Source organism: Astatotilapia calliptera, chromosome 5, assembly GCF_900246225.1.
Source record: "Astatotilapia calliptera chromosome 5, fAstCal1.2, whole genome shotgun sequence".
In the NCBI taxonomy this organism is placed as follows: Eukaryota; Metazoa; Chordata; class Actinopteri; order Cichliformes; family Cichlidae; genus Astatotilapia; species Astatotilapia calliptera.
In genome coordinates this window covers 33,582,857-33,607,928 of record NC_039306.1, presented here as the reverse complement: position 1 = coordinate 33,607,928, position 25,072 = coordinate 33,582,857, and the positions used below count along the sequence as shown (strand labels likewise).

General features: G+C 43.9%; 1 long non-coding RNA gene across 1 annotated transcript in view; it reads left to right on the top strand.

The window, feature by feature from the left end:
- Nucleotides 1–24,853, top strand: part of LOC113022998 (uncharacterized) — a 31,061-nt gene extending 6,208 nt beyond the window's left edge. Inside the window, exon 3 of the long non-coding RNA XR_003272481.1 lies at nt 15,551–24,853. This is a non-coding gene — a long non-coding RNA (uncharacterized LOC113022998). The remainder of the gene's footprint in view (nt 1–15,550) is intronic.
- The last annotated feature ends 219 nt before the right edge of the window (nt 24,854–25,072 follow it).

Genomic DNA, 25,072 nt, shown 5'->3' with positions numbered 1-25,072 from the left:
TTACTTACACCAGATAATTAATGGTTGCTGATTATTACACAAAATAGGACTCCACACACACACATGCAGTGATCACACCCGGCCAGCGATTTCAGCTGCGGTAATTAAAGAAGCGTTAGCAGTGAGTGAATAAAACATGCATCAATCCCTCTTCCCTTCATTCGAACCCCCTCCTCCATCTTTTTTTCACTGTCTGTTCTTTTCTGTTTCCCCCACCCTGATGTAATTCTCCGGCATCTTCCTTTCCTCCAGTTCATCTGCCCCCCCACCCACTATTATTGCGCTGCTTTCCTCATCTCCTTCCTTGTTCCTGCTCTTGCTCTTTTCTGCCCTCATTTCCTCCTTTATCATAGTCTCCCTCCTCTTACTCTTCGCCTCCTCCCATCAGACTCCAGCCTCTCCTCTCTAGCATTCCCCAGAGATGAACCAATGTGTGCAAGCTGTTGCAGCAGGAGCAGTACAGGTGTAGATAAAGCTATCGTGGTGGGGATGTGCTTGGAAACATGTCGTTTTTTGCACGCGCATACACACACACACACACACCTTGTAGGCACTGCAGGTGCTGCATCAAGATAAATGAGCCGTCATTAGCCAATCAGGTCAGCCGGTGGGAGGGCGATGGAATACCGAGAAATGAGATCAGCTAGTGGAGGTCAAGCCTCTGACAGGAGGGATGTGTGTATTTATGTGTGTGTGTGCGCTGCATGGAGAAAGTGAGAAGGAGGATTCCCTGATTAGATGTGAGCAAAGTTTTCTTCTCCTCCTGCTTTTTACTGCTCAAACTTCCCCTTCCTTCCTCTGTTACTGTCTCCCCCAACCCTCCCTCTCCCCACCAGCACTGCTCTGGGAAAGTTGAGCGTTGCTGAAGATTGTTGCACTGCAATTTGACGGCCTAATTGGTATCTGCGGCCGGTTGTTTATCTCTTCATGGTGACTCGGTGCAGTGAAGGAGACAGCGATTGAGGAGGAATTTAAAAGCGTTTCAAAAGTCTTGTTTGCACCTCTGAATTTCTGCTGGAGGGAGAAGCTGATGTCATATTGTGTCTTCAAGCTCCAGGGGAAAGCCTAACTAGTTAGAGAGAAAGTCAGACTCACATATATTTTCATTAGAGCACCGTGATCTATGAGCGTGCATGTGCATGTATATGTTTGCCCTCCTAACATTTACTCTGGGGCTAATACAAATGGATTTATGCATAACGTGCTCATTCTCACAGCTAATGTGCTGCTGGGATGGAGGAAGGTAAATGATAAACCCCATGGAAAAAACCCTCTAATCTCACTTATTCTCTCCCTCTCTCTATGAATATATGTGTGTGTGTGTGTGTGTGTGTGTGTGTGTGTGTGTGTGTGTGTGTGTGTGTGTGTGTGTGTGTGTGTGTGTGTGTACGTACATGTATAAAGGGCTTTCAGGATGGCCGCTAGCTTTCTTTGATCACTAATCCTTTCTCTGGCCTGACTTTCTGTCCCTCGTTCTTTTTTTCCTCTGCCCATCTCTCCGCTCTCCTCTCATCTCCTCTCCCGCACTCGCCTTGCCATGTCTGCATTGTGAGCAGCTTACAGGCGGCTATCTAGGACAGGGTGCCCTCTCTCTGTCTGTTTCTGACTCAGGGTAGTTCTCCTTTTTCCCTTCACCGCTGCTTTACTATTCTCTGATTTCTCAAGCATTAAAGATGCACTCCTTTCTTTTCTTCTTAAAGCACAATACATTCTGTTTATTTAGAGTTTCTGGTCCACGGCATCATTCCTCCTGTGCTTGCTGGGTATGGTGCAATGCTTTTCCTAGCACACCTCTGAGCATAAAGTGCAGCGCAGAGCAGGTGTTTCAATGGAAAATCAAGTGCACCAAAAATGTGTGTGAGTGTTAATATGAAGCACATTTTGCTAGCTTAGTGTGAGTATTTTTATCTGTTTGGCTTATCCTACAAAGATCAGTGGAAATAAGGATCAAAATTATTTTAACCAATACAAACTGATGGAATAATATAAAAGTACAAGAAGATGAAGAAGAAAAATACAGGAAATGTTCAAATAATAACAGAAACACAGTGCACTGCAGGGTTAACAGCTACACAATTAGCCCTTAGAAGTATTATGAAATGAGAAAATTAGTGTTTTGCAGTTGTTGCCTGGGCTCTGGGAACTTTAGTAATATTATCACTATTGAAAGGTTAAAACGAGACATCCAAATACAGGCAAACAGGTTTGGTGCGTTCAAGATTAGCTTGCTACGTGCTACAAATATGAGCAAACATATTCGATGTCTGAGATCAATAGAAAGACTGCAAAAACGCCACTGTTGAGTATGGAGTAAAAATTGCATTTTCTCATGTCAGGCCACACATCTTAATAATTTTTTGAACAAAACTACATATTTTAGTTACTCTGTTGTAAGCTAACGTCATAAGCTAATTTGCTAAGACCTTAAGTTTAGCATTTTTTGCTCTATAGAAAACTAAAGACAGGACTGGATTTGGTCCTGTTTCCTTTCAGGTCATTGCTCTAAGAAGAGATACCTTTTTGGATAAATGGTGAATTAAGGTTTTAACCAATATATATGAACTGTGAGTACTGAAAGGACAGTTTTAACACAGTTTTGGCCTGGCAAAATAAAAGCGCCCTCTTTCATTTCTCTCCATTCATTTTCCTTATCCTGAGATCACTGTGACCTTTCTGTCCTCTTTTTTTCTTGCGTTCTCTCTCACTCGCTGTCTTTCTCCTTGCTCTCAGTTTCAGGTAATCTGTCCAACCAGCTGAGGCGAGAAATCTCTTGACTGCAGCGCACACAAGCAGTCTCTCTCTGTCCCTGTTGCTCTCTCTGCCTCTTGCTCTCTCTCTCACAGTTCACAGCTCATCTAAAGCTCCTGCCAATGCTCACGGCATTATTATTCACCATGTTCATAACTTTACCGAGGAGCCCTGTGGTCGGCCAGACAGTTGTAGTGCTACCGAGACCTCGTAATCTCACTGCTCTCTGCGCGGGCCTTGTTAAGCCTTATTCTCCACTGGGAACCTGGAGGTTATAATTATCCTACCTTGAGCGGTCCGGGAGCATCTCGATTGCTCTCTGTAGTTCTGGTGTCGCTCCAAGAAAAAGGCAACAGAGACTTCTACAGAAGGCAAGTGATAGCACAGAAGCACCAGCACTGGGGACGCTAAGCTCTAAATTGTGCTGTTGGTGAGTGCTGTTTCAACACCATCTCTTACAAGAACAACAGGACACGTCCGACCACACTTAGCTTTGACAGTAGGCGTATTTTCTATTAATGTTTTGTTGCTCCATGGGTCATGCTAAATATGTACTCTCCACTTTCTGGGAATCGAGGAGTTGAACAAAGCAGCGTGAAAATTGTATAAATATACCGAAAAAATGTCTTCTTTCTTTTGTTTGATTTTCTTAAGCTCAGTTGTTCTCTTGGTCTCTCCAGTTGTTTTGGGGAGCTAACACGCTATCGCCTGAATAACAGTGTTTATTAGAACCACAAATTCATGTGTTGTAGTTCTGCAGATGGGATAACTCCCACGCACGGACACATGGAGACTTTCTCTGTTTACCATCAGCAGGTCCCACTCCTGGGAGAAACAAATTCCCTTCTTGAACACCAAAACAATGAGCACAGGAACAACACCAGTTTCCCCGGGTACGTCGCGTCTAGATAAGACCCTAATGTCGGTCAGCCTCTACCTCTAGCCACCTCTTCCATTTGAGAAGCCTGCTTTCTAGAATCATGGCAAACTGACAGACTGAAATCACTTGCAATTATCCTCAAAGTAATCTGGCATTACATTTTACCTTTTTAGTTTCAATAAAAATCACCGTATCCTTTTTTAGATAGGATAGTTGAGTCAGATGTCCCCAAATAGCTGTTAGCTATTTCCTTTTCATCACACTTTAAAACAAATGTTTAAAATGACTCATGTATAAAACATTTTTTGGGCTAACCACCATGATGTACTGTTTGCAAAGTATTTTTGAAACTTGTCATTTCCCCAGACCTCTACAATGGTGGTGCAGTGCAAAGTTGACGTAGCGCGAAGGTAGCCGCAATAATGGAAAAGACGGCAGGTTGAAGTAAGCGATCCTTTACGTGCCAGAATATATAACCTGGTTAGTATGAAACGTTGGCGTGTTTTACTGTTTTTGGATCGTTTTTGATCTCTTGATTCAAACATAGACTTAAGGCACTTCCAATGTAGAAGTTCCTTAAACCTGCTTTCTTTCTTGTGTCCAACAAGATGGTTGAAAAGGGACTAAACCTGTTGTGTCGAAAACAGATCTTGAGCTGCCTTGCTCCATGACCTCAGTAAACACTTTCCTGAGTTTATTGTCTTGGTTGGTAGTTTCAAGTCTTACCAGGTTACCAAATGCATTATGGCAGCAATTCCCAAAGTCAAGAGTGCTGTGGCCCACTTAAAAGTCCCACGGGGCCCATCCGAGCTTCACTGTAATCAAAATACAAGAGAAAGTGATGTGTTTCCTTGAAGATTTTATTTTTAAAAACATTAATCGCTAATGCTACATAGTCATATTGCAAAGTGTCAAGGCCAGTCTGTGACCCACCTGCCACTGGGACACAAACTTCAATACAAAAGCAAAAAATTATTAGCTTTTATTCACTTTTTAATGAATAAATACATTTATATAAATTAGCGCTATTAGCATTAATCTCGTTAAAATGACGTTAACACCATAATCGCATTAACGCAGCAAATCTTGATTTATCGCGGCTCGCCCCGTGTGTGGGGCTGGATGTCACTAATGCGTTAACGAGCTAACCGCGCTAATGCGTTGATGCGGTACAGCCCCACGTACGGGGCGATCCGCGATAACTCGCTAACAGAGATTTGCCACGTTAATGCGATTATGGTGTTAACATCATTTTAACGAGATTAACGCTAACAGCACTAATATAAATATGTAAGTGAATTTCTGTTGTTACTGCGGCCCACGTGCAGTAGCTTCAAGGGCCACCAAGGGGCCCCGGCCCACACTCTGGGAATCGCTGCATCATGGTTCTCATTTTTTAAATCGTAGTCCCCTGTTTGTCAAAATGGACGATGAAGCAAGACACACTTTAGGCCTCATAGCTAGAAAAGTTACTACTGTATGAACATACAGTGTGTCAGTGAGTCCACCCTCGAACTGTCGGCATAGTTTGCAGAGGTTATTCCGTGTGACTTGTAAAAACAGATATTTTATGATTCTCAATTCAGAAGTGTAAACTTATCCTGTAGAAATGATGGATAGGTGGAGGAGCAGGTGAAGCAGTAGGATGGGTTTTGGTGTGTATCAGGAGGCAAAGATGTGTGTGTGGAGGGATTGAGGGTGAAACACAAAGCAGTGGCCTGTGGAGAAGAAAGAGAGCTCCTCTGTGTTTAGAAGTCAATAGGCTCTTTGTTCACTGATCCTGGGACACAGTTAGCCATGAGACACACTGACACTTCATACACACCATAATGTACCTGCGGACACACACATGCAATTTAAATACCTAAGCCCGAAAAGGCATTCCTCCATTTTCAAAGTAGCTGCTTTCCAGGTTTTAATCTGTCTACATACATATGCCACCCTTTATCGCTCAGCCCTCAGCTTTGGTGTCTTTATGTTGAAACTACAGAGAAAACCATTACCTTGACTTTTTCTTTCACTTATCTGGGAGGGGGGATGCGGGGAGGGGTCAGTGGGTTTTTCTTCTTTTTTTTAACGAAAACTGGACAGAGGACATTTTGTGTGAGAACAAGAGAAAGAGGGTTGGGAAACAGAGAAGGGGGCAGGGCTGCAGGTACAGGTAAAAGCTTTGTGCAGGTACCAGAACCGAATACGTGAATTCAGATGGAAAAGAGAGCAGGAGGCGCTCTGTATGTTGGAGTCAGTCGCACAAAATGGCAGGAATTGGTTCTTCTGTGGCTTCACGGTGACCTGGAAAAGTGCATAATTGTAAGTATACATAAAAAATCTTCAGGTATTTCTCTAATTTTGTGTTATCTCTTGAGCTGTAAAAGAGGAACTCGTGACTTTCAGGAGCTATATTGTGTTTCTTCCTAGTTGTGCAACCGCGACTCATTTCGGGCAAATATTCAGAAACAAGAAGATGTTTCCTTTTAAATGAAGTCTCGCGCATTCAGTTTGGCATTGCATTTTTTCTGTTATAGCTATTTGGTTTTTATGAAAAGGGGATAAGGACATTGATCTAATTACACTTAACCTTAGATGGGTTGCCTGTGACCCGGTGAACCCCAAGAGGTTAATAATGTGTAAAACTTTCGATGAAACGAGTGCTGTGGAATTCAGGGTTTTTTTGGCCATTGCCGAGTAGAGCTTCTGGTTCTTGCACCAGTGAGAGCAGGTAAGGCGCTTGATGGGAAATGTTCTGGATGGGAGGTTTCTCGGTGGCTACTTATTTTCCATGAGAAGAAGTCAGGCACGTGTCAGCACGAATCACGCTCACACACAAGGTTCCTGCTTTGTATGTATGTGTGTATGTGTCCGAAGGCAGGCCCGATATAAATAATGGATAAAGGTCTAATAAGTTTTCTGTGTTATGTCTCTGGGCTGTTGACCATTGGGATCAGCATTACGATTCCGTCACTCAAACTGTGGCACAACACTCGGCTTATCTGTGTTTTACGCACACAAATGCACACACACGTCCACGCCAACACTCCCACACGTCTGCGTACGCGCTCGCAAACACTGATCGCTTTATCTCATTGTCCAAACAAGAAGATAACAAATAAACCACATTGTCTGTTTCCACAGAGGATCTCGATAAGACACAAATCAGCTTACGCACACAGACAAACGGACATACACGTAAATATCTACAAACAGCGCACACAAGGAAGCGGTGCGAGTTTTCACAGGGAATGACGGTGGTAAAAAAAACGGATTAAAACAAGGATGGATGACTTTGACATTAATCCCACCTGTTTCAAACTCTTTCTGAGTGACCCTTTTGCTCCATTTTCAAGCCCTGATACCTTTATCTCTCATTTCTTCTTATCTTTCCGGCACGTCTTTGCAGCCCTCTGACTTTCCTATTCCCATGCCTGTTGATACAGCAGGCTGCTGAAAAAAGAGGGGATTCCCCTTCAGTCTGAAAAGTAGCTCTTTGTTCACCAAACAAGGTACCACATACTTTAGATGTGATTGAGGTTATTAGCTGAATGAGTATATACTATTCTGCTGATCGCAGTAATAAATATCAGAGAAATAATCTGACACTGATCTTTTCCAAGCACTTTTTTTTTGGCACATTAGCTACTTTTTCACATATACAAGACTACAGCTAACAGCAAGTTAGCATGGCTTAGCATAAAAAAAACGTACATCACAAAAACTGATACCTCTGAAACTCTGAAGGGTTCCAAAGATTTAATGCAATCCTTTTTTGTCCTTTTATGTCAAGGCAGGTGTAAATAATTATTCTATTATGTATTCAGGTATCCTCATTCATTCGTATTCAGTGAGGCCCATCTCATAAGTACCTTCTTCTGCATCCCCTGACTGAACTGCAGCCAAGGCCTGGCTCAATAGATCGGCTTCAGCTGTATTTCTGCCATACAGCAGGTACCATAAAAACTGTGGGAACAGGCACTAGTTGGAAACAGCGCCATAAAAAATGGTTGCACACACTAAACGTCATGTATAGAGAAATTATGCAGTTGAGTTGGATAATCTGAAAGAATTCATAAAAAAATAACAGTCAACTTACCAAAGCTGCTCAAAGACAGACCGAGCTGTGAGCAGAACTGAAGGTGAGAGAGAGTTTCAGCTATAAAGGCTGTGCTCGTGACGCTTGTGCCACAGCTCGTGATGCTGGCGGTAGAGCAGGTCACATACCAGTTAGATCAGCGGCCCCCAACCTTTTTTGCGCCACAAGCCGATTTAATGTCAGACAATATTTTCGCTGTGTAACACGTTGTGTAACTTTATTAGCAGCGTCCGCCTGAAATGCGGCAACAACATTGAGAGTAACATCCTCCTCTCTGCCCCTTAATGCTCCCTGGTCACTATGGTAACGCGTAAATATTTCTTTCAAAATAAGACGCACAACTACAACACGGGAAAAGACCCAGGGAAACCGAGTTAACGATAAAAACCCTGAAAACCATAAATTTCACACCTGAGTCTCAAGTCTCGCGGCCTGGTACCAAACGACTCACGGACCAGTACCGGTCGCCCGGGGGTTGGGGACCGCTGAGTTAGATCAATTATCAGATGGTGGGACATCTGGTGGTTCGACCCCTGGCTGCTCCAATCTGCATGCCAATGTGTCCTTGAGCAAGATGATACTGAACCCCAAGTTGCTCTCACATCCAAGTGTTAATGTTACACAGAAAGCAGTTAGGCATAGAAAAAGGTTCTTGTATGAATGAATGAATGAGGCGGTTTGTTTGAAGTGCTGTAAGTGCTCAAGTAGAGTAGAAAAGCACTATATAAGAAGCAGTCTATTTACCATATAGGACGACTATTAAATCTGAATTTAAAACATTCGCCTGAATGTAGGGCTGCCACGATTAGTCGACTAGTCACGATTACGTCGACTATCGAAATCGTCGACGACTGATTTAATAGTCGACGCGTCGTTTGAAGCTTTGTAAGATCACAAAAAACGCAGGGATAAGTAGTAGGATTTAAGAGTGTAATAACGGACTGAAACAGAAGATGGCAGCACTGCACGTACAAGGATGCCAGCTGCCGTTAAACCCTGAAGAAGAAGAAGCAGCTGTGTCCCAGAATTCATAGCGCAGCCCAGCTCAGTTTCCAACAATGGCGGCAGCTAGTAAGTTTTAATATTACTCTTATTATTCTTTCTGGGTCACAAAATAAACGTTTAGCATATTGTCAGGCGAGAATGTAGCTGTGTAAACCTCAAATATCTGCTCAGTTTATCAAGACACGACATATTTTCAAAAGCGCTCCGACGTTTTCGGAGACGTCTGTTACCCACTAGCTCGATAGCTAGCCAGGGGCAAGGCTCACTAGAGCCGTGAGAGCACCGGACTCCCGGCAAATCGTTTTCAAACCCACCGCCGTCTTTCGCTACTCAGGTTAAACATATATATAAGTCACTTAGATAACTTAAAAATGTTATTGTTTGTCTTTCTTTAGTATTTTATTTGTTCCTGAGTAAATCGGTTAGGCTGAGATTAAAGTTATAGTTTTTACACAGCTGAGTAAACGTCAAGTAGACAACTGATTATCAGAAGTGTGAGATGCTCGAGAATATACTCCGGTGTCCTGTTATATTTTAGATAGCAAGGAGTTTATTAAACTTCACCGAAACAATCTGCAAATTTCATTAAAATTTAATAAACTATCATCTTGTCTTTATTTTTAGTTAGCACCTTAAACACTTACAGCTGTAAGCTAATGATAGTTATATAAGAGCAGATGCATGTTGGTGCAATAAGCTGTACGTTTTACGTCCAATGGATGCACGATCTGATTAGTCGACTATTAAAACAATCGTTTGTGGCAGCCCTACCTGAATGAGATTGTGAGAAACAAAGAATAATAAAATTTTTGAAGATTAATAAATAAATTGCATTTTGTGGAAGACAACCATTTCAGCGCCTGGGACACCTCATGACATCCAAAAATACTAATATATGAAACCTTCTTACTAACCTTCTCATCATCTGCTGTAAGCCAGACCCTGACTTGTTCTCCCAGCATCTGGTATTGTTCCTGGTCAGCCTTTACAAGCAACACTAAATATCTCTGTTAACTTCAAAAGTTACTTCTAGTTAGAGCTGACTAAGCAAACGAACTATTTAGTTGTAGGGATACTTGGGCATATTACTGCCTTGTAATCAATAATTTACGAGTGAAACTTTTATCAGAGCGTTAAATAATTCAAATTCATCGCCGATCTACTTTTTTCACTAACAAAAGCTTACGCTCTAACCCTTGTTTGTTTCCCACGACGGCTGGTTCATGCACAGTGCCATGCTGTACTTTATGTGCATATTTGTGGACGCACGTGGGCTATTTTTTTATGCTACCCTCCCTCTCCCTTGCTCTCTGTTAACGTTGACTCATCCATTTTCAGCCAGTTAATAATTCAGAGGGTCTGCAGGCTGTATTTTCATCTATCTCATCTCTACACTTGCCTGTGAAAGAACCTCTAGAAATTACGCATCGCCAAACAAGACGGTGACTCCGATGGCTGGCAGCGTGGCTGGAGATAGAGAGAGACGGCGAGCCGGATGAGTGGGAGAAGAAGAAGAAGCAAAAGGAAAACAGGGGAGAGTGAGTGGAGAAGGCCAGGAGTGGGGGATTGGAGGATACATGGGAGACAAGAAGGATACGCAGTGGAGATGGGTGTCTCAGCACTGCTGTAAATCCTCTGCAGGGCCTTGTAAGCTGTCAGACAAGCTGAGGGTGTTAAAGGCATGTAGTGAGAGAGCTGCACACACAGACACACACACACTGCGCGTGCATCATTGTGTGGAAAGAAAAGTTTACTCTTGCTACCAGCGTGATGGCTCGCTGCTGTGTTTTATGGCTTTCTATTCCTATGTGATTTTCTCTGGCATGTCACATAGGGTCTAAAGCCATTGGGTACAGAGTGGGAGATCTGCAGACAAGGATTAGATGGATATATGGGATGGCAGTAAAGGGATAAAAGAAGAGCTCATGGAGGTTTAATAGTATATAGTACACACAAATGCATGCGCGCACACACACACACACACTGGATATGGCCCGAGGCGTTTTTGTCTCTGCTCTCAGGCAGCCCAGAGCCCAGCTCAGCTAATTGCCCCCATATGAGACAGGTTGAATCAATCCTTAAACCACACACACACTCAAGCACACGCGTGAATGCAGACACTTCATGTTCCATCTGTGCTTGTGTTTTTGTCACCCACTCACTCCCTCTTGCACAGCGCACACACACACACACACGCACTCCCCAGCCAGGCCTGCTGGTGCTGCTGACTCAGGTTGGTATTTAATGAAGCTCTTAGTTTCACCTCGCGTCTCCTAATCTCAGAGCTCATTTGTGATTGGCTGCTCGAACACTGGCGAAAAATGTTAACGCTTGGAGTTTAGTGAGCCTTAAGACATGCGTGTGTATGTGTGTGTGTGCGTCTGTCTGTCCATCTGTTTGCATGAGAGGGAGCCAGAGATGGAGACAGAGTTGCGCAGGGAGAGAGTAACTGAAGCGCAGACATGGAGAAATGTTGAAAAATATGAGAAGTGTAGCAGTAAAACGAGTTTTTCTCCTTGCTGAGTGACAGCGCTCAATAGACTGTGTGTGTGTGTGTGTGTGTGTGTGTGTGTGTGTGTGTGTGTGTGTGTGTGTGTGTGTGTGTGTGTGTGTGTGTGTGTGTGTGTGTGTGTAATGACCTACTGACTGAACCCCTGTAACTTTATCTACATGGAGTTTTTTCTTGCTTAATGGGCTGAACATGGTTTTCCGTTGGCGGTGTGTTGGCAGATCGTAGGGAGCTTTGGACCGTCTACCTGCAGGGAGCGTCTGTTACCAGATGGAGGCAATGTCCTAAGTATGTGTTAAACTGGTCTCTGGGCTACTGTTGCATGTGCTGCTGTTGGTCGCTCAGCCAGCCGTGGAGAAGAGCAAAGTCCTAACATTCAAAAAACTGAATGTCTGTCAAAAACCGCTGTCTGTGCTTTTCAAACTCTGGTTTTGATCTCATTCCTGATGAATTCCATGCACGAGAGCACGTTTGTGTAGACTGAAAATCTCTCTCTGTAGGCAAATACCTATGCAAATATACAGCAGCAGCATAAAACAAGTATAAGGCACTGCAAATATGTGGAGACAACCACATGCAGATATCTACACAGTCACACACGCTGCCTATTGTGATTTACTGAAATAACATCACTTGCACATCTGTACACCTTTACCATATAAGTGACGATAAATCTCAAAAGATTAAGAAGTTAATCAGTGTTTTTGCAGGTAAGATCATTTAGTTTTGGTCACACAGGAACTTCCATCAGTCGATTGGCTGTATCTCTTTCGTTTTGTAGAATGAGTGTTCGCAGACTACAGCCAGTGCCGACCCCTAACCTCAACCCCTACCACTTGACAAGAAAAAAAGGCTCTTGTATGCTTAAAAAAAGAGGGTGATTTTTGTTAGTCTCTCGTCTTTCATCCATAATATCAGAGTCATGGCTGGTACACTGGACAAATTTACGACATTTATTTTTTTTGAACCAAGCTCGATTTTTGTTTGGATCCAAATAAACAGATCTGACCAGTCAGACCACTCGTAGCTTAAAATAAACCAGTCGTGAATATAAAATGATATGGAAATGGTTAAATATCTTTTAGATCAAATATTACCTTAGACACACAGCTGCTCCGGGTCAGTCAGCTCTCTGATATTATTTCGCTGCCTCCTCAGATGGGGTCCCAACTCTGCCAACAAGAGTTCAACCTGCCCCACTGATATCCTGAAATATGTATGAAAGTGCTCGTGATACAGCTTCATCTCCTGGATCAATCCATGAAACTCTCTCTGTTGCTGCTCCCTTGTCTCAAGAATGGGATGGGTTAGGAATCTGTTTCTTCCTCATCTTATTTGGAAACATTGGGACCATCTCATCATCTCTTGATGCCGTCTTAAATTTTTTTCTACGCTGCGTTTTTTGTTGTTGTTGTTGTTGTTTTTTAAAGACAGATTTTCCACACACAAACATTGATAAATACTACAGGTTTTAAATGTAACCTCAACAAAAATGTGACTACAAAAAATTAACACAAACATAAAGGATCACTTTGATATTCTACGGTCAACTCAAGGTGCTTTATATTGTAAGGTAAAGAACCTACAATAATACAAAGAAAACCCCAACAATAAGAAGACCCTCTATGAACAAGCACCTTGGCGACAGTGGGAAGGAAAAACTCCCATATAACAGGAAGTAACCAGGCATAGGGAGGGACGCCCATCTGCCACAACCAGTTGGGGTTGAGGGGAGGAAAACCGAGTCAGAACATACATATACGTTCCATAATAACTAATGATAAATACAGAGTAGTGTATAAAGACATAAATGGCACATTACAAACACTGAAAGTGTTAAAGTGTACATTATCTTGTGAAACCCTCATTTGAACGTTCGGGCCTAAAGCTTACACCAGCTGACACTCGCTAAGAGGCGGCGTGCACCCTCAACAAATCAGCAGTCCATCCGCAAAGATATGTGTCAGTTTGTATCAGGTGGTTTTGAAACAGATTCACCAACATCAGTGTTTATGAACCAACGCACCTGCTTATTGGGACATAGACTTGCTGTGTTTTAAAATACTCTAGGGTTGGGCACCTTGCCCTCACAGTAGCCTAGCTATTGCTGATTGATTTTTGGCAGCCTTAATGAAAAAAGATGAAGTTCTAGACTACCACCAGAAAAAAACACACCAAATGTAGTCAGCAAGAGCTGCCAAATAGATCAATAAACACATACATACAAAAAAATAACCCAATTTGAAAAAATAACCCAAGTTTCTATGCATAAAAGATACCTAGAAGAATGAAATGACAATAATTATCCCCGTGTTTATTACTGGCTTCGACGAAGGTGTAAAAAAATATAATATGATCAAAACTGTAAATTTTGGTTGAAATAACTAACCTGAACAGTGAGTCAGTGAAAACAACTTTAATGAACATGGTTCAGAAATTGTCAAGTACAGCTGCAGCAAATTTGATGCACCAGCCATAGTTACTGAGTAAGTGATGGCCTTTGGTGAATATGCAGTGCTTGACAGGAGTTTTGATCAGCTGTTCCTGGTCCCAGTTCAAGGACAGGGAGAACATCAACAACAATCTTCTACGTTTCTATTCCAGTGTGAATGCACACAGTATGAAAACAGTATTTCTGTGGGAGTTAAACAGTAAATACAGGCCAATGTAACACATGTTCTCCATGTGAGCGGGACCTTTCAAATGCCCATTCTTTGCCCTGATCTAAGTTATCATCAGTTATGAACCTGACACTAACCCTAATCCTTACTGTTTGCCATCATGTCATTTTTTTAAAAAAAATGTTCTTCCAAGTGTTTGCTTGTCAGACTCATGACACTGACCAGCATCATCTTCCCAATGGTTTCTTTATTAATGGCAACACACCGTCTCCTCAAAACAGGAGACCAGACTGAGATCGCCTTCCTTTTCCTTCAGTTGTATGAGGGTAATGAGTTGCCAGGGTTTTTTTTAAACTTACTGATATAGTGGATGCCAACTGAATGTTGCGTTCTCTCCACTGAAAGCCTGTCCAAGGTTCACACTTGTTTTACATTCACTCATTAGCTCAGTCCTGACTCCAGTGTCTTAGAGAGAAGCAGAAAAGCACTCTTTCTATATCCCCTCATTGCCAAGACTTCAGAGAACAATTAAAAGAACACAAACATGTGTAGGGTTAGTGTCAGACATCACTGGTGACGCCCTGGACCACACACGGCCTGATTTAGAAGTGGAAAAATACTTTTGGGACTAGCATCTTATTCTGCTCAGTAATGTGGTAGCTGTAGCGACTTCTATTTAAAATTAACTGTACGTTAATGTTGGTAAGTATTTTCACTGTAGAGATTTCATGTATTGAAATAGAAAGATTGTCAGTGATGAACCTGTATGCCATCATATCAGTATTTTATAGGAGCACCTAATTTTATACATTTAAAAAAATGTTCTTCCAAAAGTTAACAGGCAGAGAACAAAGAACTGTAAAACTCATGTTTTTTAATTGGAGATAAAGTATCTGAATTTCGGGAATGGGACCATGCCTCCAAACACGCTCCTTCCGGTTCCCATCTATATATGTTCCCCAGTTCAGAATCAGAATCAGAATACTTTATTAATCCCGAAGGAAATTAGGCTTCTACAAGCTGTTCCTTCTCATTTACGTGTCCCACCCTCCCTCCACCTTTCAGTTCTTTAACTTCTTCACTTCTATTTAGTACATTGGGATCTGCCGGGTCTGGGAGCCACCGCCAGCCCCCTTCGAGGCCTTCCCCAAACCGCAGCTCAATTCACGTCCAAGCCATTCACCTTTATCTACTAAAATGCTGTCAAACCTAAAATGAGGATGTGGGCCCAGCGAGTGAAAATGCTTTTTGATTAGGGTCAGGTTCAAAGATAGAGTTGGGATTGTTTCCGATGATAACTTTGACCTCTGAGGGTTAAGAGCTTACAGGTCTGTGCAGAGCCTTTAGATTCATGTTGATTACAGTGAAATTTAATTTAGTTGGGGAGGCTCTCCCCATTTGTGTTCCAAGCATAAAAAGGATGCTAATCACTGAAGCATTTATTGTTTTAGATGGTACCTCTGCTTAAAGAGTCCACTGCACATAAAGAAATGGCCACTAGCTTAATCTTTGCTAAGTTCCATCCAGAAAACTGGCTTTGCCTGAAACGTGCATGAAAGGGAAGCAGCTTCTTCTATTGCAGATATCCATGTTTGTTCCAAGCAAAAGTCCTTATCATGAGCACTAGATGAAAGAGGACTGTTTTAATGCTTTACCTATTCTTCTCTCTCTCCCCCTCTTCCCTCTGTGTCCATTCACAGGTTCACGTAGATGCGGTGCATCAGATAGGACATGCCCTTCACCTGCGCCTGCTTCTGTGGCCTTAATGGCTTCTGCCGCAGACGGAGGAAGAAGAAAAGTGATCAAGTGGAGGATGAGGAGTGTGAAGAGGTAGAGCAATGGAGGGATCAGGAGACACAGGTGTGACAGCATTGCTGTCAGCCCAGCTGTCTTCGCCTTTTCTGTGGGATTTATCCCTAATGGACCGAAATGTGTGGCCTGGGTTATCACTGCTCAGGACAGCCTCCACTGTCTGGTATGCTGCCTGGCGACATTATAACAGAGATGGTAAAGGGGGTTCAACGAGCACAGGCTTTTATTTAAAGTTAAAAAAAGAAAAGAAAGAAAAGGTGGTTTCGAATCAGGTACTGTATTTTTCCCAGAGTATCGGTGACTAACACTTCTTCTTTTGTACTTTTTAACCTGGCTAAACTCAACAAGCACAAGGCTGTCTTGAGCCACGCTCTTCAAGTTGAAAATAAAAGCCTGCGAACTCCTCGCTCATGCCCATTACACATCCCTGCAGCACTCTCATTTCTCCCTTGGCAGCTGACTGAGAACTTTGCTTTTGCTGATGTGATTCCAAAAAAAGAGAAAAAAAATCGTATCTGTTTGATTAATTTCTTGCCATAGCTGGCGTTCCTCACAAGGTGCGAAGAGGCGATGGACTCTAGAAATCCATTATTTTTCTGAGTCGCACTCCTCACCGCTCCTCCGCGGGGGCTGAATTAGAGCCAAAGCTCGACTGAGCTCTGCACCTCCTCACCTACCTGCTTATGTCAGATCAACTTAGTGAAAACTTCAGCTGAGTGAGAAAGTGTGCAGTAATTTCCAGAGTCACCCATGGAGGGCCGGAGCCCATCTCGGCTTTTCACGCTGCGCTGGGCTCCATCTAAAGCCAAGCAGCTGTCCAATCAGCAGCTTAGCTGGAGTGTGAAGATAGGAGTCAGGGGTCAGAGTGAGCAGCGGAGTTTGGGAGAAGTCCTTCCGCTTACGGCGTAGCATCTCTGTCTCATTAACAGGCAGACGAGTAATTACAAACACACGCACACATGGATGCAGACCCATCAATTAATGTCCCCCATTGGGAGAGGAGTGTCTGTCCGTAAATGCCGTTGCGGTGCTCTTCCAGCTGTCACCTGTTTGAGTGTAGGACTCTGCGAGTGTTGTGTGTGTGTCTGTGCTTCTTCTTGGCTGCAACAATAGCTTTTCAAAGCTGAAACAAGTGGTTAAGATATCTGTTCAGCCACTACAGTACAGCCTTTCCAGAATGCACATGGAGACACAAAGACAAAAGACACACACACACACACAGGTCTCATTAGCATGTGTGATTATGCATGGCACGTCCAGTCAGGCAGTGGAGATGTAATTAACCTTTTCCAGCAGGAAACAGATGCCTGGATGTCACACACAAACACACATGCTATGGCACACATACACACACACTGACACACACACACGTCTGCTGTCAGGGAAACAAAGCCAACGTCATGGTGTCACGGAAACAAAGCCCCAAAAGCGCCGCCTGGCACTCTGTGATAATCCCCTCACGCATATTTACATTCAGGGCTTAGAATACGCCTCAGTGCCGCCGTCTCCACCCCCTGCTGCACGCTGTTTCGCCCCCCTCCCCAACTTCTTCGCTGCCATCCTCTCTCCCCTCTCCGATCTACCTTCGGGCCTTCCACCTCATTCGCCCGAAGTCCTCCTGCTATCTCTCCCTCTGCTCCATCTTTCACTCGTCGTGTCCCGAAACTCTCTCCTTGCTCGGATTCATCTGTTTATTATCGGTGGATAGTACATGGCCTTGCATGGCAGCTCCCATAGATTAGCCCCCACCCGTCTCTCTTTCTCTGTCTGCGAATATCAGGGATTCCTTCAGGCGGGCAAAAAGCTGCTTTACGACAGATTAATGAACGGCCCTGATTGTGTCTGTTGGTGTGTGTCTACGCCTGCATGGAATAGATTGTCTGTTTACTCATTCTCCTGCTACAAGCGGCGAAATGAGACAAAGCTAAAGCCATTTCACAGTGTAGAGCACCTATTATGATTCACTGTGTTACGACGCAGCCCTAATGAGAAAGAGAGAGAATGAGAGGAGGGACGATAGCGGAGGAAGAGAGAGAAAGACGGTAATGAGAGCACGAGCTGGATGCGTGTGTGTGTGGAGGGGGGGCTAATGCTAGACAGAGCAGTCATGCTAATTGGCTACAGTGGATAACTTTCTGAGGTGGGGCATGAGAGTGTGTGCGTGTGGGGGGGAGGCAGCGAAAAGAACAGCCTGATCTGTCGGCGTTGCACTCGTTTAACTCCCTCCATTTCACCTCTTTAATGAGAGGAATATTCGCTCCAGTAATGGAGAAAGACTTTAAATTGGTAACGATTTGTTGCTCACACACACACACGCATGCACAGAGGTGGTACGATGTGGTGGTGGGGCAAGTGAGGATGGGGTGGGGGTAGGGCTGGAGGGTGAATTGGCACTGGCAACGGTGTGTGTGTGTGTGTGTGCGAGCATGTTCTCCCTCAAGCACCACAACCCCTTTATGGATCATGGCAATTTTCGGGGATTGTAACTCAAGGACAAACAGCTAAAAATAGAGGGGTGGTGCATGACTCCTGCGAGAGCGGCGAGGGGGAGGGCGGGTTGTGGGAGGTGGTGAGCGCGCGGGGACGGCGAAAACGAGTCCTGTCGCATTAGATTTGGGTCAGAAACGAGGGAAGAGCCGGCGAAGCGGAGAGTGTTACAGACGGCTGGAAGATTCATCACTTGCTGCTCCCTGTACGTCTCACGCGTCTCCTTCAACACCTTGCTGCCCCTCCTCTCTGCTCCCACACATCATGCACACACCTGCAGGAGATGGAGAGGGGAGGGCGCCGGGAACAAGGACGCCCAGAGAAAGGGTGAGAAATTGGTGAGAAAAGACGGTAAACCACCGGAAAGACAAAGATGTAATATCAGGGCAGAAAAGGCAAATTTGAAATGTGGCAAAAAAAAGAGAGTGAACTTCAGTTAGGTTAGATATAATATTAATATATGTCATCCGATTCAAAGGCCCTTTGCTGCATAATGAGGTCATACATAAATTCAAATGGTGGATGATACTAGTAGGGAATGAACTCTAATGAAAGGGACTTACTTCTGAATTGCATCAGAAGCTCTGTTCCCCCAGCTTAAAGGAGAAGCTTCACACAGTAGGCTTATTTGCTCCTGTGTCAAAATGGCTAATCTTCTGTCTGCACGTTTAATTGTTAGCAAAAAGAAAAGGGCAGACTGAAGTCTTTACACGAAAGTGTCATTTCCCAAATGTCGGACTTCTGCTTTATTCTGAAGGGGAGCGAGTTAATCTCTACCTAACCCCATGTAACCCAACGATAGTTCCCTGTGAATTTAAAATGAGACTTCTGAACCACATTATTTAAGTTCCATTTGAAAACACGAATCACCAAAAATCGATCGCCCCAAAGATATTTTCATTGTTGGGCATTTGGATACAACCCAAGATTTGTCTTAGTTGGTTTGCGACTACTTACAAATCATGAGTAGGTGCAGTGTCACGTATATACTGTATATATATATATTGCAGATATAGTCCAAACATATGTGTCCGCATTTCCAGCAGCTTAAGGAAATGACATGATGTTGCAGATGTTACAGGGGTTTGTGGTGGGGTTAGCTGTACAGCATGATTATTATAGCAGGGTTAGCAAACTCAACCACAGACTTTATATAAAAGATGGATATCACCAATTTGACTCTGTATTTGAAACCTCAGATTAAATTATTCATAGAGACCAAAACATTCTTTTCACTATCCCAGGCTGTAAATGTGCTAATTTCATGGCAAAAATTGGCCATGAAAATATGTCTGTAGTTACTGACTTACCCTCAAGTGGCCAATATAGGAACTGCAATTTCTGCACCACAGGTTGACCGTTGTAGTAGAAGTTCTTATTCTGGTTCAGACAAGTCATGATCAACACGAGCTGATGGATCAAATCTATTTGCAAGTGATGTATAAATCAAAGAAGACCTTTGTAGACCCCAGACAAATGACAGTATTGCTGGCACTAACATAAAGTTGTGTGGTATTCAGGGAAAACCAGTGAAGCTAGCTCGCATGGTTGCACCACAGTTGCAAGCTGTTCAGTCAGATGGGTGTTCTAGTAGCCTGGTATTGTAGATGAATGCATTATACCTGCAATATGCCACAATTTGATTCTGGCCACCAGCCTATGTGTCACTGTCAAATAAAAGGCAAAATTCCAAAAGAATAATCTCAATAAAAAATTATGCAGTAAGCGTGCACATACACTTAGGTGGCAGACCCGATCTCTCTGTGCAAACATCCCCACATGCAGATAGACACACACATCACACACGCACATATACCCTACCATTCATCACACTGTTGTCCCACCATTGCTTCTGCTTCTCTCACCCACATCTGTTGTGTTGTTCCTAATGAAGAGAAAAGTGATGGTCCCACTAAGGCTAATTAGGAGAAATGAGATGCGCAGTGATGATAGACTGGTGATAGTCAAGAGGGAAGTGCTAACGCCGGCCGATTAGAGCTCCCACCGGCTCTGGAGTATCAGAGGAGTGGAGCGGGAAAAATGGGGGATAAAAACAAGCAGTGGAAGGAGAAGGAGGGAGAGATATATAGCGTAATTGAGACTGTAATGGGTTTTGTCAGGAGCACCTGTCAGGGTCAAGTTAAAATGGCTTTGGTGAGAGAGGAAGAGAGGGATGAGAGGATGGGAGAGCGGAGAAGGGGCCAATTGGAGTCAGGATCCTGGTGAGGAGAGGCCCTCGTCCATGCCAACCTCACCTGATTGCCAATTTGTGCCAGTCTTCAGGCATCAAACACAATATGAGCCACAGTGAGACACACAAACACCTCTGATTGGAGAGTGGTAACCAGCTAAAAGCACCCATGCACACTCAATCACACAGACGGGCGCAAACTCACACTGACAGCCCACCTACGCCTGTTGATTGGGCACATCTAGCCCCTTAACAAGGTGTCCACGGTGCAGACCCAGGCGTGTGATTGAAAGATAAAACTGTCGCCATTAAATATCTAATTCTCCCCCACGTCTCCATGAAAATAAGGCGCGGTGCTGATTAGATTGCAGCCTGCTGTGCCAACCTCAGGTCTGCGCCTTGGTCATTACCAGCCCCCCCAACTCCACCAGGCCCAACCAGTCCTTGAGTTGCCAACCACACATGTGCTCCTCGTGATAGAAGAGCAATTCTGACACCCTCGAGAGCTGAGGTCGATGCCTGAGGAGTTATGAAATTAAGTTGAGTAAAAATGTATTTATAAATCACTACTAAAGCTGCACCTGGCAATTTAGCATGCTGCCAGACCCAAATGGCTGCACTGCATAACTGAAAATGTAAGACTTTACAGAAAAATTCTGTTAGGGTGGCGTCAGTGACTGCCTGACTCATGGGCCAGGGTAGTGGAGGTGCTGTAGAGGACGAGATCCATCATCCTGGGGATAAAGTCCTCGCTGCTGCTGTTTATGGATTTGCTTTTTCAATTTTTTTTTCAACATTTTTTGTACTAGCAAACATTTTGACGCTGCATGCCACATTTGAAGTGAAAGGTGGAGACTATGCCTGGTGCCTCAGTCAGATATATCGCCTCTCAGTGACATCATACAGAGCCAAGAGCAGAAAAACCTGTCTCAAACCTAGTGCTCAGAGAAGTGTGAATCTTGACCTTTGGCTGTCTGCATTTAAAAGGTCTAAGAACAGAAAATAAGTGAAACGTAGTCTTCTTTAAGAGTCTGAGGTGACAACCTGTTTGTTATTAGATAGAATGTAACCTTCCACCAGGTTCCTGAAACTCCTGAGTGGCTTATTAATAGATGTGCTGCGCTGTTTTTAAAATGTAGTATTTGCAAATATACTTGTTTTTTCAAATCCTCAAATTAGAAATTCATTCATTTCCCAGCAGTGTTATAGTTTGTTCACAGTTGCTGAAAAATTTCCATAAATATTCAGTGATGGTTTGGAGAAAATGTTGTGTTGGGTAAATTAACACCACAAAGAATCGTCCAAAAATCACAACAAAGAATTTTTTTTTTAAATCATGAAAACAGAAATATGGCTTTCACCACACAGAGATGTTAACATTTGTGAATACTATTTACAGATAATAGATGTGAATTTGAGCTTAGGAAGAAGTGGAGGAAGCCATGCAAGATAGCGGACCCTGCGTCGCGGGATATAAACCGCTAGGAAGAAGAAGATGTGAATTTGAGCTAAAGGGTAATTGACAAAAGGCAGAGTAAAGAAAAGAAGCAGAAAATGATAAGGCCTACAATTCCCATCATGCAACTCAAGAGAAATAGCAGATAAAAGTCCCTAAAGAGCCCCAGTAAATATAGCTGAGTTCATACATTGAGAGATGTGATAAGTAATTACGAAAAAGAAAATATGTATAATTAAAGAAATGCGGGGTGGGTAAAATGCGAGGGCTTTGACTCCTGACATTAGAGTTTCTGGCTACGGCCCTGGTGCTCATCTACACAAACTCCATAATTGTCCTTTTGTGCTGCATGATTTGCCTTAAACATAAACCAACAGCCCGATTTTTTTGTACTAACTTTTTTAGTTTGTTGATTGTAAGCTGGAGTAAAATCCTCAAGGTCCGCTTGCTATATTTTGCAAGTACAAATACAGCATCAAAGCGTCAGGAAAATGAACTCTTTGGACTCTTCTCCCTTGTGTATCTCCTCAGCCTTCACCGCTAACTGGAGAAATGAAAAAATATCTTCAAGCAGAGGCTTTCGGTGTATTTACTCTTCCTCACAAATTAGCAAGATACTCCGCCACTTCAGTTGCCTTATTTTTCGACCGGGTGGGGGTGAGGGTGGCGGGAGGCTCCGTTTATTGGAACATTTGCTGCTAACGCTGGAGATGTGAGATTATTTTGTATACTTCACTGCACCAGGAGCTTCACTGGGGAGCTCACTTTGCAGAATATAACCTGGTTCACTGGCACAATTTAGGCTTCGGAGCAGTTTAGCTTAATGGTCTTTAAGTGTCAGAATTTAGTAAGGGTAATGAGAAATTTTCTTTAAAGAGCAGCCTCAGCAGCAGCCCTGCCAACAAAATATCAAATTGATGTCTATTTGAGATGCTGGAAACACCCCAGGGCCTTCAGTTTTAGTGGGCTGAAGGTTAAAGGAGATGCACAGCGAGATGGTCGCTTTTTCCCACCATCACCTTTAACGGACTCTTCGATTCAGTCGCTTCAGGCTGTCTGCTCTCTTACACGTGCCATTTTCCACACATCCCCTGTTTTATACTTTTGTGTTATTGAGCTGTGTTTTCAAGCGTACAGAGGAAAACTTTTCTAATTGGCAGGCGGAGGAGGTGGGGGGGCTGTAAATAAGGTCAGGCATCCCACATATCTGATGCCAAATCACCATCATCAATGGGAGATAAATCAATCCCTCGCTGCTTTTTCCTCTTCATCCCGCCCCGCCTCCCATTCTCTCTCAAACTCCCTCTCTCCTTCGCGCACATAAGCACTCCCACCGAGGCCGATCGATACCGGAGCGGGTATTGAGCAGTGGCTGTGGTCCAAATGAGAGTTTGATTTCTCGTGGGGGGTGTTAGCCCCTGTAACCATGGTGTTGAGTCCCCATCGGGGACCTCTTCGCCAAACGCTCGTTGATGAAGTGCGTGTGAGAGCAGCGAGCGTGCGCTTTAAACACCTTTTGATTTAGCTGCGCTCGAGAACAATACTTTTCATTAGCGGCTGATAGCATTCATTAAGAGCAATTCAGCATGGCCGCTAATGAGCTGATCTGCTCTTGAACACTTCATCCTCCTTGAAAAACAATCAAGCGCGAGAGAAACTTGCCCTGACTGGAAAACCAGAGTTCATCACAGCTCCAAATCAGTGACGAATAGCCGGTTGATTCTTTGCTTGGGAAGCTCTAGCTTTGAGCTCCTGACTGCAAATCCACCCGTTGGAGCCTATTCATTTACTAATCTGGCGATACAGTTTGTCTAAACTGACACAAAGCCTGTGCCTTCAGTCCAGTACGCGGCCAGAGCAATCGCAGAATCCGTCCGTCAGCCGCTTCTTTGCCCGCGGGAGCCTCAGTTGTCTTTGACAGGAATTCGTTTGTAGCACCTTACAAATTCTTTCACCCCCGTCAGATTTCTCTGCCCTCTGTCTCCTAACAACACGTGGAGCAGCCTGTTTGTCTGAGGGTGAGCAATGCTATCTGCTTCTTTCTTATATTATTCATATCCCAGTGCCTTTGCAGCGGAAAAACAAGCAAGGCAGAGAGAGGAGAGAAAAGATGGGGAAGGGACCTTTGACAGAGCAGCTCTGATGAAGAGCGCGACATAGTGAGATACATAAACATGAGGTCAGAGAGTGCTGCGGCGAGAGACGGAGGAGGGAGGAAAAAAGCCGAGAGAACGAACGAGTACAAGGGAAAAGCAGCTGAGAGGCAGCGCACAGCTTCAGAAAGGTTGTCCGTCATTGACGGAAATCCACCAATCAATGCTTTGGCACAACACACACATTAACCTGTGATGAAGGGTGTGTGTGTGTGTGTGATGGAGGAGAGAGTGTGCTACTGGTTTGAAATGCAGAACACGTCAAGAGTCCTAGGGAGCTCCTTTTGCAGCAAAGCCTCATTAAAGAGACACTTGCCTTAAAGCAAGGATATACTGCCAGACCACACACACACACACACACACGCAGGCAGACTCACTCAGGCTAACAGAAAGGGACACACACGCAGGAGCAGCTCCGGACAAAATCGAACCCGAGTGCAGAGATAAATGTAGACGGGTAAATGCGGCGCTCTAATCCCTTTCCCCATTTCCTCTCCTTGTTCTCCATTTGAATAAAGTTTCATTTAACACCCCCCACCCCCCACCCAACAATCTCACACTAATATTATATTCATGTATATTTGATTGTGTCAACTCTGTGGAGAATGGCTACGCTGTATCTTGTGTGCCTTTTTAAAAATGCATCGATGAATAAATAATGTCTGTATTCGCTGATTGAAAAAGCCATATTGCCAGGAAGCCATGATGAAATGATAATGTAATATCTGTCCCTGTGCCGAATAAAGTCAAGCCATCCCTGCACCCCCTCTTTTTTTCTTAATTCTCTCAGTAAATGAAACCTGAAGCTCTGCAACTGCACCTTACACTGCCTGATGACATTCTGCTGTATGGTTTGCACTGCTGCACTAAGTGTGTTTTAATAAAGACGAAGCTTCTTTCTGTACGTCTGAATGCTGTGTGCTTGTTTCCAGATATTAATAAAGAGAAGCCTGCCATTTGCAGTCCACCCCACCCCCACCCCTCTGAGCGTCTCCCCCTGCTAATTGACAGTGATAGCAGAGACTCGTCTCCTGGGCTGATGTTGGGAGCCTAATAAAGATGCATTACCCACCTCCCATCTTCACATCCTCCCCCACCTCCTCCTCCTCCTGCTATCCCCACG